Source organism: Argiope bruennichi, chromosome X1, assembly GCF_947563725.1.
Source record: "Argiope bruennichi chromosome X1, qqArgBrue1.1, whole genome shotgun sequence".
NCBI lineage: Eukaryota > Metazoa > Arthropoda > Arachnida > Araneae > Araneidae > Argiope > Argiope bruennichi.
The window spans coordinates 71,396,511-71,408,838 of record NC_079162.1 but is presented as its reverse complement, the minus strand read 5'-3'; the positions used below and the strand labels follow the sequence as shown (position 1 = coordinate 71,408,838).

General features: G+C 27.5%; 1 protein-coding gene and 1 long non-coding RNA gene across 2 annotated transcripts in view; one reads left to right on the top strand and one right to left on the bottom strand.

Moving 5' to 3' along the window:
• Window positions 1-12,328, bottom strand: part of LOC129958595 (latrophilin Cirl-like) — a 91,396-nt gene that overhangs the window by 27,761 nt on the left and 51,307 nt on the right. Inside the window, exon 2 of the mRNA XM_056071181.1 lies at window positions 6,903-6,935. The gene's annotated coding sequence lies outside the window, so the exon portion shown is untranslated. The remainder of the gene's footprint in view (window positions 1-6,902; window positions 6,936-12,328) is intronic.
• On the top strand, window positions 2,839-11,803 carry LOC129958596 (uncharacterized). The gene is made up of 2 exons (XR_008783255.1): window positions 2,839-2,975; window positions 11,020-11,803. It is a non-coding gene; the product is annotated as an uncharacterized LOC129958596 (long non-coding RNA).

Here is a 12,328-nt window from a genome sequence, read left to right as displayed (position 1 = left end):
AAATTCGAATTCAGTAAGATGAATAAACAACATATATTTTCTCAAACCATGGAATTAAACTAGACATAATTACTTTCATTCCCTTTTCCATATCGATGTTTGCTTGATACTTTTATTTTATGATACTAACTGCTGACAATCCAAATATTCATATATAAGAAGAAGAAAATGAAATAAAAATCCTATGAATTTTAAAAAAGCTTTTCTAAACTATGCAATACCTCTTTGCGCCCTTTTGAGGAATTCGTGGCTTTCAGGATACCGCAATGCACATTTGTAAGCCAGATTACTAACATTTCCACATTTAATAATTTATACTTTAAAACAGTCACTAGCTTTTGTTGATTTATAGGAATACAGCATGTTTTAAAAATTCAAAAAAATACAATCTATGGATTTGATAATTTTAAATTGGCAAGCCCTAATCTTAAGACTTTCGAATCACACAAGCTGCAGTACATTTTGTTTCCTTTATGTAAACTTAGAGATGGATTTTCGGCGAAATGAAAATTCCAAGTAATAACTTTTGAATTAAGAGAATAAAATTCAAAGATAGCCATAACAAAGCTTCAAAGGCAATGAACACATGTATTAACATTTCGGAAACAGTAGCCGAATTTAAAATGTCAAACGATGTTAGATCGCTTCCAGAATTTCTAATTTTCATATAAAATTTCTATTTCAAAGCTTTATAATCTTTGAATAATGTTAATCTTTCATGAAAACTGACATACATGTTAAACTATCTTTGCCTAAAAATAATTTAAGCTTCTATTAACATATATCTAAAAAATTTAAATAGAAGCTGCACGTATTTCTTCCTAAATTTCTTCATTTAGAAATTGAAAATTCAAGTATTTTTCGAATAGTTTGATTTATTTAAAATATATATATATATCAGACTATCACATCTTTGAATTCACTATTCCAATTGCGAATGAATGGCTCTTAATATTGAATAAACCATTCTATTAAAAATATCAAGGAAATATTTTTCTTAACTTCCTTTATTAAAAATGTTTCTTTCAAAAACCTATTATTAATCTCAAGGAAAATAAATACTTTACATTTCATTCTTTTCAAATTTATTGGATAAACTGAAGACGCATGCTGAAATGAAAGCTTTTAAATATCTGGCATTCATAGATATGATTCTGAAATGCATTAAATAGTTTCTTCAAATTTTCATTCTTTCTGCATTTCTGAACATACAGGAAATGCAAAATAAAACATTGAAGTGCGCCAGGAAGATGAGAAATGAATCCTTCTGTATTAAAATAAAAATTCTTTGGTAGCAATTAAGACGCGTTAATTGTTGCTAAATTAGAACTCTGAAATTAATTAGCTCTTTAATGAGCAACTTGTTGATCTTGAATTCACAATGCTGAATAGAGTTAAAATCCAAATACGTAAACAAGAAGGAATAAACGTCAGTGTGATATAAGTCATCTTTTCCTTACATTAAGAAATCACAAGGGAAAAAAGGGATTTAAGGAAAAGACATTACAATATCGAAGCATCCTTCCATTATGCAAAGAATGAAAGATATCTATAAGCAAAGCAGCTTATTTTTGCTTGAGCAATTGTTTTTGAAAGTGGTATAAGTTCTAATATTCATACATTGAGATATTTAAGGATTTGCATTTGGATTAATTAAAAAATATGAACAAATTCTAATAAATTTTGAGCAGCTCTGAAACTTGAAAAAATTAATTGAATTCTTTGCATAATTTAGGATAATTTATGAGGAAAAATAAGTGTTCTTTATTTTAGCGACAAAAGGTTTAATAACACAATAAAAATATCTAAATATTTGATGTTATTTATAATAAATAAATAACATCAAATTTAAATTTATATTTTAACTGAATCCAACATTTCCTAAACTTGCTTTTAATGTAAAAATAATAATTTAAATGAAAGCAAGAAGAAAATTAATAATAAATTTCACCCAAATATATCTTAAGCTTTATAATTAAAAAAACAAACAAACAAACTAGGCTATTATTGTGACATTTTTCACACACTTTTCATTCTAATGGAAGCGTAAACTGATATTGTTGAAATGAATAACTAGTATAACCAGAAAGTTATTAAAACTATTATTTTGAATGGATGTGTTTAAAAAAGTCCTCGCAATAGCACTAAATGTCGTATGTTTAGTTAAAAAAATCTTTTATACACTGTTCGAATATAAAAATATAACACCTCAATACACTATCAATAGATTATTTTGTTCAAAAAAATTACTCTATACCTCTACAACAACAACAACAAAAACGTTCAAATTAGTATGAAATATTATTCGAAATAAAGCTATTCTATTAATTTAATCTTAAAAGATACTAGGTATGAAAAGCAAATTAATAATATCAGCAAACAAATTCGACAAAAAAAACACCTTTTATTATTGAGTTGAAAGCAATGTTTTTATGTGACATTTCTTAAGGAGAAAAAATAAATAAATAAGTTCTTGTTTTAAAATTCTAAACAAGAGATCGAATACTATAAAAAAATAAGAAGAAAGGCAACCTTAAAGAGGAAAGAAATGGTAAAACTTTAAAAAATTTTATACAAAACTTTGAAATTTTTTAAGACTTTTCGATATTCGAAGATCCGACATTTAAAGCATTTTGTTTTTTGTTATTGGTGATGCTTGATACTTGCAATCGTTTAAAAAACAGTAAAATGAAATAGCTAAAAAAAGTTCTTATTATGAATTGTTTTTTTGTCCCTTTCCATGTCGCGCAAATTTTAGAACACGGTCGCCCAAAGACGGTACTGAAACTGAAAATGCAAAAGCAGCTGCTACCTTATTTTGCAATTCTGATGACAGTCATTTCTTTGTGTGGCTCACTTTTCGATTTTTCAACTTCAGCTTCGGAATGCTGATGGCGGGAAAATGTATTTTCGACATCTTCGATTTCCCCATTAAGAACACAGCTTGAAAGTTAAAACTGAAGATGCGAAGCAAGGTAAGTTTGAAAACCATATCAAAAACTCTTAAATAACATTGTTTTCAAATATCCTGCAACCCAAAATAGTTTTAAAACATTTAGATGCAATTCAGAATGAAAACAGAATACGATTTTTCCGAGATGTGTAGAAAATCGATGATATTGTGATCAGTGATAGAATCATATGTATCCATCCTTTTTAGCTCGCTACTTTAAATGCAAATCCTAAAATGAAATTTTTAATCTTTCAAACCCATTTTGCTCTCTGAAAAATTGTGGGGAAATTAGACATAAATGGCAAATAATAATAATTTTTTTTAAATGATAAATCTTTGATTACATGTAAAAGATTGTACTAGTACTTGAATTTGTAAAAACTACAGCGTTGTAAGGGACTCTTTCTTTCTTTTAAATGAAAGCTTGAAACAAGAGTTTGCGTGTTATCGAAAGATTTAATCTTTCGTTTACATTCCCATGAAACATTATCGAGCAATTTATATTTTTGTTTGTAGATAGTGAAACTTCTAACAATGCGATTTATGATCCTGATTATTTCATATTTGGCTCCGAATAAATGTACAAGAACTGAAAGAATTACAATAATGGGATTTTGAATAATTCTTCAAATAATTTTCCAAGCAATTGCTCAAATTCAGAATAGAATATTAAGGTAAACAAATCATTTTTATCAGGGGTAGTTGTAGAAGTAAAATTGATAGTAAAAAGGAAAACGCACAGAACTTCAGAAATATTTTATTGCCAGTTATAATTGTCGTTTTATTAATTTTTAATATATTATAAATTATGTAAAAGCTAAAATATATATGGTTATTCAATAGCAGCTACAATCGAAATTTCAATTTTAGTAGCAATTATATGATAATTTTAAAGAAAGATAAGTCAGTATTTGAAATATTCATTTATTTTATTTACATGTCTTTTCATACATCTCAAAAATACATTCATGTATAACAAAGACAAGTTTAATTAGACTACTTCACAAATTTTAAATTCAATTTAAAGCTGTATTTCAGTTTTAATTTCCTATGTATTATTAATTTTTCCTTTTCTACATATTTTTATTCAACTTGATTTGTTTCATGTTTGTAAAGATGGATAATTTTGCGATCGTTTGTCATTCACTTTTTGATCTGTTTGTATCTTGCTTTGTATATTTGTATATTCTCACCCACAATACACTATTTTTATATTTCCAGGACTTTCTTTTCATTCAACCAATTAATTTAAATAATTTTAATCTATATGGGTTTCACCAACTGACAGCGAATTTGAGAAAAATTGATTTAAAGATTCTATAATGTTAATAATAAGGAATTAAAACCTAAAAAATAGAAAAAAAATTAAAATAAAAAATATGTATTTTAGTACATTAATAAAAGTGCTTTTTTAAACTGGTTTTATTTGCAGTAGCAGTAAGTTCTAAGTATTAATATAAATCAATATATAAATGAACAGTAATTTTCTTTTAATTCTGTCTAATTCTAATTCATTTACGTTCTTTCCATCGTTCGTTTATTTCGCAAATATTCCTTTGCTTCTTCGTCATTTAATAATTTATTATCTTCTTCTTTGAATTTGCTTTATTTAATTGCTAACTTAAATAAATTCAATAATTGCATTTGATATGAATAGATTTATCTGCTGAAAGTATAAAACTAAGACTTACAATTATTTTCATTAATTCTCATTCTGAATAAAGAAATATTTTTAAAATAGCCAAAATTTTAAAATCTGAATCAAATTAAATGTTTTGATTTATCTAGATTTAAATAAAACAATGAGCGCGAAACATATTGTTTTATTGTTAGGTCAGAATCCAGTAATATTATAAAAAAAATGCAAAAAAAGTAAAAGCGTTAGCGCAAAAACGTAAATTTCAACAGGGCGCCAAAAGAAAATTCGAAGCTCAAACATGCTGCAATTCGCTTCTAGAAGAATATTTTTCTGCTTGTAATTAATTCCACACGACAAGTTTCAGAAACTTTTGGTTAAATGAAAAATATCCAAAAGTTTGACAACTTCGGATTGACATTTGCCGAGTTAGCCATTGCAATCGATCATATATGTAACTCACGGAGATTTTTCGTTTAGTTCATAAAATGGTACTTGGTCATTCACTAGGTCAATATTGATCTTTGGATAGATATCAATTATAGATTAAAATTCCTAAACTTTATATGAGAAAGATGCATAATGGTTGTCATATAGATCATTTCAATTCTTACATGATGTGGAAAAATCTACGATTCATAATGGATTAAAATTAGAAAACAAAGTTTTGTAATATTTTCGGGAATATAGTAGAATGAAAAGATTTTATGAATAAGAATTCTTTTTTAATTTTACTGTGACAATTATTCTCACTTTATATGTTATTTTTATATATAATTTTAATAAAAATTTAACAACTCCTGAATTTTGAAATTCAATGTAGATAGAGAGAGGAATTTTTCCATAACATTTCCTGACAAAATCAGCCAGCTTGAGAGTATTTTATAGAAAACGAAACCTTTTTAACTATTCTACCGCTAAAAATATTTTTAATATCACTGTTAATTGAAACGTTTTTAAATTACTAAATTCAAACAGCTTTAAATGATGAAGAATTTATTATAATAGGTTTTGAAAACATAATATTGTTTTAGAATTATTAGACTTTTTCTATTGAGATTAAATAAAACTAATAAATGGATATTTAATTTTTATTTATCGATATATTTTACAATAGCTTGTTATTCATATTTTTTAGAATATTAATTTAAAAGAATTAAGTTTTAGCTAATAATATGGTTCGCAATGACTGATAATAACACAGAAAGAAAGATGAATACTTCAATTTTAAAACTTTTTCGTCAGTTAAAAATAACTTGTTTTTAGTCAGATGACAAACGATTCCATGATAAGCTGAGAAATAATATAACAGTTGTTTTCATGGAATCCGTTAAGAGTTGAGACATCTGGTAAAACATAAGTTAAACAATGCGTTCAGATGATAAAAGCTCTTAAACAGCAGTATTTTCGCCAGAACAAGTAATTATTTCCGATATCTGGATTTTTATACAAAATAAATTTCTAAAAGTAATCTATTGAATCTCTTTTACAGCTTAGGATATTACAAATATTATTATAAAACATTTCGTGCGTGAACCAATTTACGTTGTTTATTAGAACTGCATGATTTGAAACCTTGTTTATAAACTCCTTAAAATTTCGGAAGTTTTTTCTTTTTTTCTTTTCTTTTCTTAGAAGCTAATATCAAAACATCAAGCACAATAGCACAGTATCAGGTCTTTTAGCTCAAGCTTTGCATGCATTGAAAGGGAAATTATTAGAGTCAATTGTGTGGAACCAAAATGATTCTCAAAATTATTTTTTGTTTTCCGCAGAAGTTTCAACAGAACTTCAAAAATCGATCTTCCGTTTAACCCGTACTTAACATACTATATGTTGGAAAAAGTTTCAAAAACAAACTGTAATTGAAAATCTCTCTTAGAAGTAAAAAGAGAGAAGAATTTTTAAAAAAGCAAAGGAATGAAATATAAAAATAAAACAGTAAAGGAACACTTTAAAAGAAAAATTTGGTTTGGGGTTTCTTTAAATGAATGGCATAAGTTATCTCAAACTTTTTCATGGATTAAAATAATTAAGAGATTGTGCGAATTATAAAGAAAAAAAAAACATAAAACAAGGATTTCAGTTACAAAGAAAGCCTTTCTCCAAACAACTAAGGTAAATGGAATATTTCAGCTGTTTAATAATAGCCTTGAAAGAATGATGCGTAGGCAATGTAAAATAATAAAAGCAATTGAAATGAGTCGAAACGCCCAAGCAGAAATAAATTAAAATTTTTCCTTTATTTAAAAAATGATTTTGTTTTCCTCCGCTGCTTCTTTTCAGAAGTTAAAAATAAATGAAAGAACTTACCTTAGTAAAAGACAACGTGCCATTGGAAATTTCCTGAAAAGAAATAATTTTTTTATAATTAGTTTTTGAAAAACTAATTATATAATAAATAAAACATTTTGAGATTTCAAATATCAATAATAATAATATATAGTGTATATTGATGCTTTTATAATCAACAATATAAGAGAAAAGCAAAATCTTTGAGCTTATTGTTTTTAAAGTTGTGATTTATACTTTCGTACAAAATTGAAATTATTAACAAAATGCCATAATTAATAATTTATTCAGACGCTTAATCTAGCTAGAATCAAAATTACATCCATATCTTTAATGCAAACATCCGAATTAAATTATTTATGCCAGCAGTTGAAAATAGTATCTTTCAGTTTTTATAATTAATAAAATTTCTAATTTATATTTGAATGCAGAATTCCATCAATTTTTTTATGAAGCAAAGCGTAGATTTCCGTGATACAGTAGCAAAACATATGTTAATCTGAGAATCGATCTAATTTCATAACAATTTTCTTTATGTAATCATATATTAGAATCAAGAATCCGAATTCTTTAAATCAAGAAAGAATTTTTATGATTGTAAATTGCATACTAAAGTAAACAACATTCAGAAGAAAAGAGAAGTATTATTTTAATCATTGCAAAATTTAAAAAACTTACATTAGAGCTTATAGGTAATGCTGTAACACTCGATTACTTTAGCCAAAGGAATGTTCATTAATTCGTTTGATTTCTAAAATCTAATCGATATCAGAGATAGCAAATAATAGTATCACGAATGCCACGCGCCTCTGTGTGTCGACAAAATGCCAGAATAAAGCAAGAGTATTGAGATAATATGCACTTCAAAAGATGGGTGCTTTTAGTTCTTTACTATTACCTTTGAGTATATTCTATTATACATAGGGATAATGAATCCGAAGTAGAATCACTGAAACTAATTTTTATACTTATAAATTCTAAAAAATACAGTAGATTTTCAACATTCTGACAAATATGAGACCAGTGGAATGTCGGATTTACGATAGTGCCGCATTAATAGAGGTTTATTAAGGGGGAAAAATGCATTTTAAATATAAGAACTATTTTATTGTACGAAATATCACTCAGTATGTATGCAATATTATATAGAAAATTATGTTTCATATTCAGAAAATTACAAAACATGAGTAGCAGTCCATTGTTTATAGCACATAAGGACACTGACATGCATAATTTAAATCCTTTTAACGCTCCCCCTTCGCCCTGTTGAAAATAAGAACTGAAAATTTCCAGATTATATGAAAGGTGAATTTGTGTAGGGTCGGATTACCGTTAGTCCATTATATTAGTATGTAATATTGCCGGAAGAAAAAAGCAGAAATACCAGGCTTTAAGATATATTGATCTTATCGTAGAAGTGAATTAATTTCCATCTTTAGAAATCCAGTCATATGAAATGAATTAAGGTTATGTATATCTCATGAACGAAGTTATTGTTACACCATCACGAATGTTCGCTCCCCGACTTTTTTTATTTTTTTAGTTCCACAAAATGTTGTGTTTTTTGTTTAACTTCGTATAGCGAAGATAAGATTATTTTTTTTACCTCTTCCTTTGGTCGACTGGATTCAAAATTTGACAAAGGTCTAACATTTTTAATGTTAGGATCGCAAACTAAAATTCATATTCCTGGGTCTCTCAGTTACCGGAATTAAATACACAAGATTAGATATACAATGAATTTCTCGACAGATTTGTAAAAAACTTGATTTCAATCTAGAATTTTGGAGACGAAACCATATACCAAATTTCAACATCATTGACGGGACAATTTCATTTCGCTTAGAAGTTCTATAGGGCCCATCACATATTCTAAAATAATTGTATAATAAGTTAAAATAAAGCTATAATATACTATAATATGTCCCGGATCGAACCAGATTACGAGGAGCTTTTAGAAATCCATTCACATCTTCATTCATCGCATTAGTGTTAAATTTTTTTTATAATATTTCTTTAGTTCTTATATAATTGTATAATAAATTATATTCATCCATAATAAATTTAAAAATATTTTTTTTAGTTTTTATCAAATTAGATAACACATTCCACTGATCCGCTAAAATAATAACAACTTTCAGTTCCTCCTTAAAAAGTTTACGCATTCATAATATGGTCAATTTCTCTCTCTCTCTCTCTCTCTCTTTTGAGTTATTGTTTTAACATGCAGACAGAAGAAGATACATACTCTCCTTAGATGAATTTCCTTCAAAATTTGATAGAGATCTGCCATTTTGAAGCAAAAACGACACACTAAATTTCATTTGTCCAGTTCATCCTGTTATTAAAATATTATGTAGGCAGACAGGCAAATAAAATTCCAAACATGTTTTTTCCAACTCAGGTGCAGTCATGAATCACCAAAACATGGAGATTCATGTCTATTTTACTGTCAATTTTTTTAAGAGTTGTATTACTATATACATTAATACTTTGTTTCGTCAAAGAAAAAATGGCGCTCAAAAGCACAGGTCCAATTATAGCAAGAGAGAAAACTAGTGTCACCAGATTTTATAACTTCAGGACAAGGCTACTTTCGTCATTTACTGAAATACTATACTGATCGAACCAGACGGCTGAATAGAGATATTCAAAATAAAGGAAATTGAAGAGAGTTTATTTTAACAGTGAATAAAGGGAAGGAAAAGGATTTTTCACATTGTATAGAAAGTTTTCTGAATTATCTGTGTTCAATTACTCGATATCTTTTCATAATAAGCTGTTATGCAATAAGACATATTTGAAATATTTAATATTTACACACTGAAAACTTGTTCTTATCAATAACTGACATTCACAATCAACCTTTAGTGAGTAGAAAAACTTTCACATACATATGGCATGACTCAATAATTGATTCATCAGAGTGACATTCTTCAAAGCGAACATCGAATTAAAAAAAAAAAAAAAAAAAATAGAATTCGTTATGAAAGAGGAGGAAAAAAGGAAAGAAAAAAAAATTAGGTTGCAATTTATTTTAACTGTAATCTACAATTTTACAATCAATTTTCAGTTTACTACTTTCTTTCCATAATCTACTACTGATGTCTATCATACTACAATAAAAACGAATTGATCTTATTTGCTGCCTGAATGCCCCACTTTCAATCTGATAACAAAGGACTGAGCTCGTAATTTTAAATCGTGGTTAGATAATTAGAATAGCTCTTTTCCTGATGCTAGCTCACTCGATACACTAGCATCGAGATTTTATAGCTAAGATCAGATTTGATATATCCCCATTACACGCCTTTTTAAAGAGACCGAATTCATGATTCTCTGATCACGACTATGACAAGAATTTATTAGAAGAAAGCAATTCAGGAAACAATTCTGTAAAATATAATTGAAAAGGTTTATGAAAGCCTACATTCACCTAGCAAAACGGTAATTAAGTTTTTTACAAAATTCTGAACTACAGAAACATTTAAAAAAAACCGAAGTATATAGCTTACTTATGCTTTACCATGGAATTACATATACATTTTCAATCTGCAAGGAAAATACGCTGAAATTCAGAAATATTTTTGAAAAATAAAAATTTTTATAGTTCATTGATTGGCTCTCATAGAATCCTTATCAATTAATTATGCATGCAATTACTTAATATGGATATTCAGTTAGCAAGGGAAGAATGCGCGCACATAAAACATGCTGTTTAGTCTTGTACATTTTAGATTGTCTCGAAGTCTTGCTTTTTATTAACGGAATGAAAGATTTCAGTTCCTTGTTTCCGTAGACGATGATAAAGAAACAAACTGTTAACGTTTTCGGGTTTTTTTTTCCCTTCAAATCTTAATAGTAAAAATAGTTAATCTTGTGATTGTAATTGTAAAAGAATCCTAAAATGCAATAAATCCACTAAATTTTAAGTTTTTAATACTTTCAAGTAACTGTGTAATCAACTTTTGGTGTTTATATTTGGCCATAAATATTTCTTATTTTTTAATTCTATCTTACTCAAATTTGAATTGAATAGTGTTTTTTAGAAATAAAATCATTTGTCAAATAAATAAGGTAGCATAAATATAGGAGGCTTTCAATTAAAAAACTCATATATTCATTTTTTTCATAACAGATTTTAAACTTCTGAAGATAGTCGATGATATTGCCTGTTCAGTCATAGTGCCGAAAAATCCGAAATTCATCCTGAAATTGTAGAACCTTGTATGAAAACTCTTGATGAAGCACCTGAATGACAGTAGCAAAAATAGGTCTATTCACTGTTGAAAACAAAGAGAAAAATGGAAGCAAATCTGGTTCCGTCAATGCAATGAAAGTTCCAATAATGAGTTAATGATTGTCGCTGGGTTTTCCAACAATGGAATATTAAAAATAGGGAGAGTGGAGGAAAAAATCCTAAAATCAACTATACGTATTTTCAAGAGAAAATTCTATGTCTGATATTTACATAAGAAGTTCCATCCAATGACTCAAAGAGTGAAGCTTGATCAAGAAAAAGCTACAAGTCATATTTCGAAAAGTACCACTGCATTCCTAGAAAAATAAATGAAGATTAACGCAGGTATTTCATATGTACCTTTTCATCATATTCCTGCGTAGTCCTCTACATTTTAACAACGGACTACCATCCCTTTGGTCTATTGAAAAGAGACTTTTCTAAGTATAAACTCACCACGATTGATTGATTGATTCTAGAAAGTAGTAGAAGAGGAATGAAATTTCTTCTACCATGGAAATGACAACGTAGATTTATAGTCCAGGAAAATATTATCAAATCATTTTTTTTTATTACAGAAATAGCCTTTATATTTTAAACATTGATTAAACGATCCCGAAATCATTCTAAAAATGTGTAAATACTCTCTGTGGCATCTATTAAAACAAAATGTACAGATTTATTCCTTAAATTAACAACATCTAGTCTATTCATAAATTATTTCTGACATTGTATTTAGAGATGACAGAATCCAGAAGATTTTAGTTTTTTTAAAAAATTGGCAGGAAGTCTTGTTAAAGAATATTTCGCGTTATAAGTAGTAATGAAGCATTAATAATGACAAAATCCTTTGTTTTCTTCAATCACGAGGCTTTTAATGTCTGTTGTCTCTAAAAATATTCAATTAAAATAATTCCTACCCATACAGATAGACAAACATGCACGTAGGCACATTTACACACACAGACTTATCTTCGGGCTCATAGGATAATTATTCAAAGTTTATGATTCAGATCATTTGAATAAAATGAGACATGTAAATATAAATATATTCTAGTCGATATGGACACTTTTTTATCTCATTTTTTTCGACCTTTGTATTGATTGCTCTTAAACACACGCAATTTGAAGTGCTACAATGCCACAAACCTCATTCCTCCTCATGTACACCAGGAGAAATGCACCTAACAGACTATGCAAAATTTGA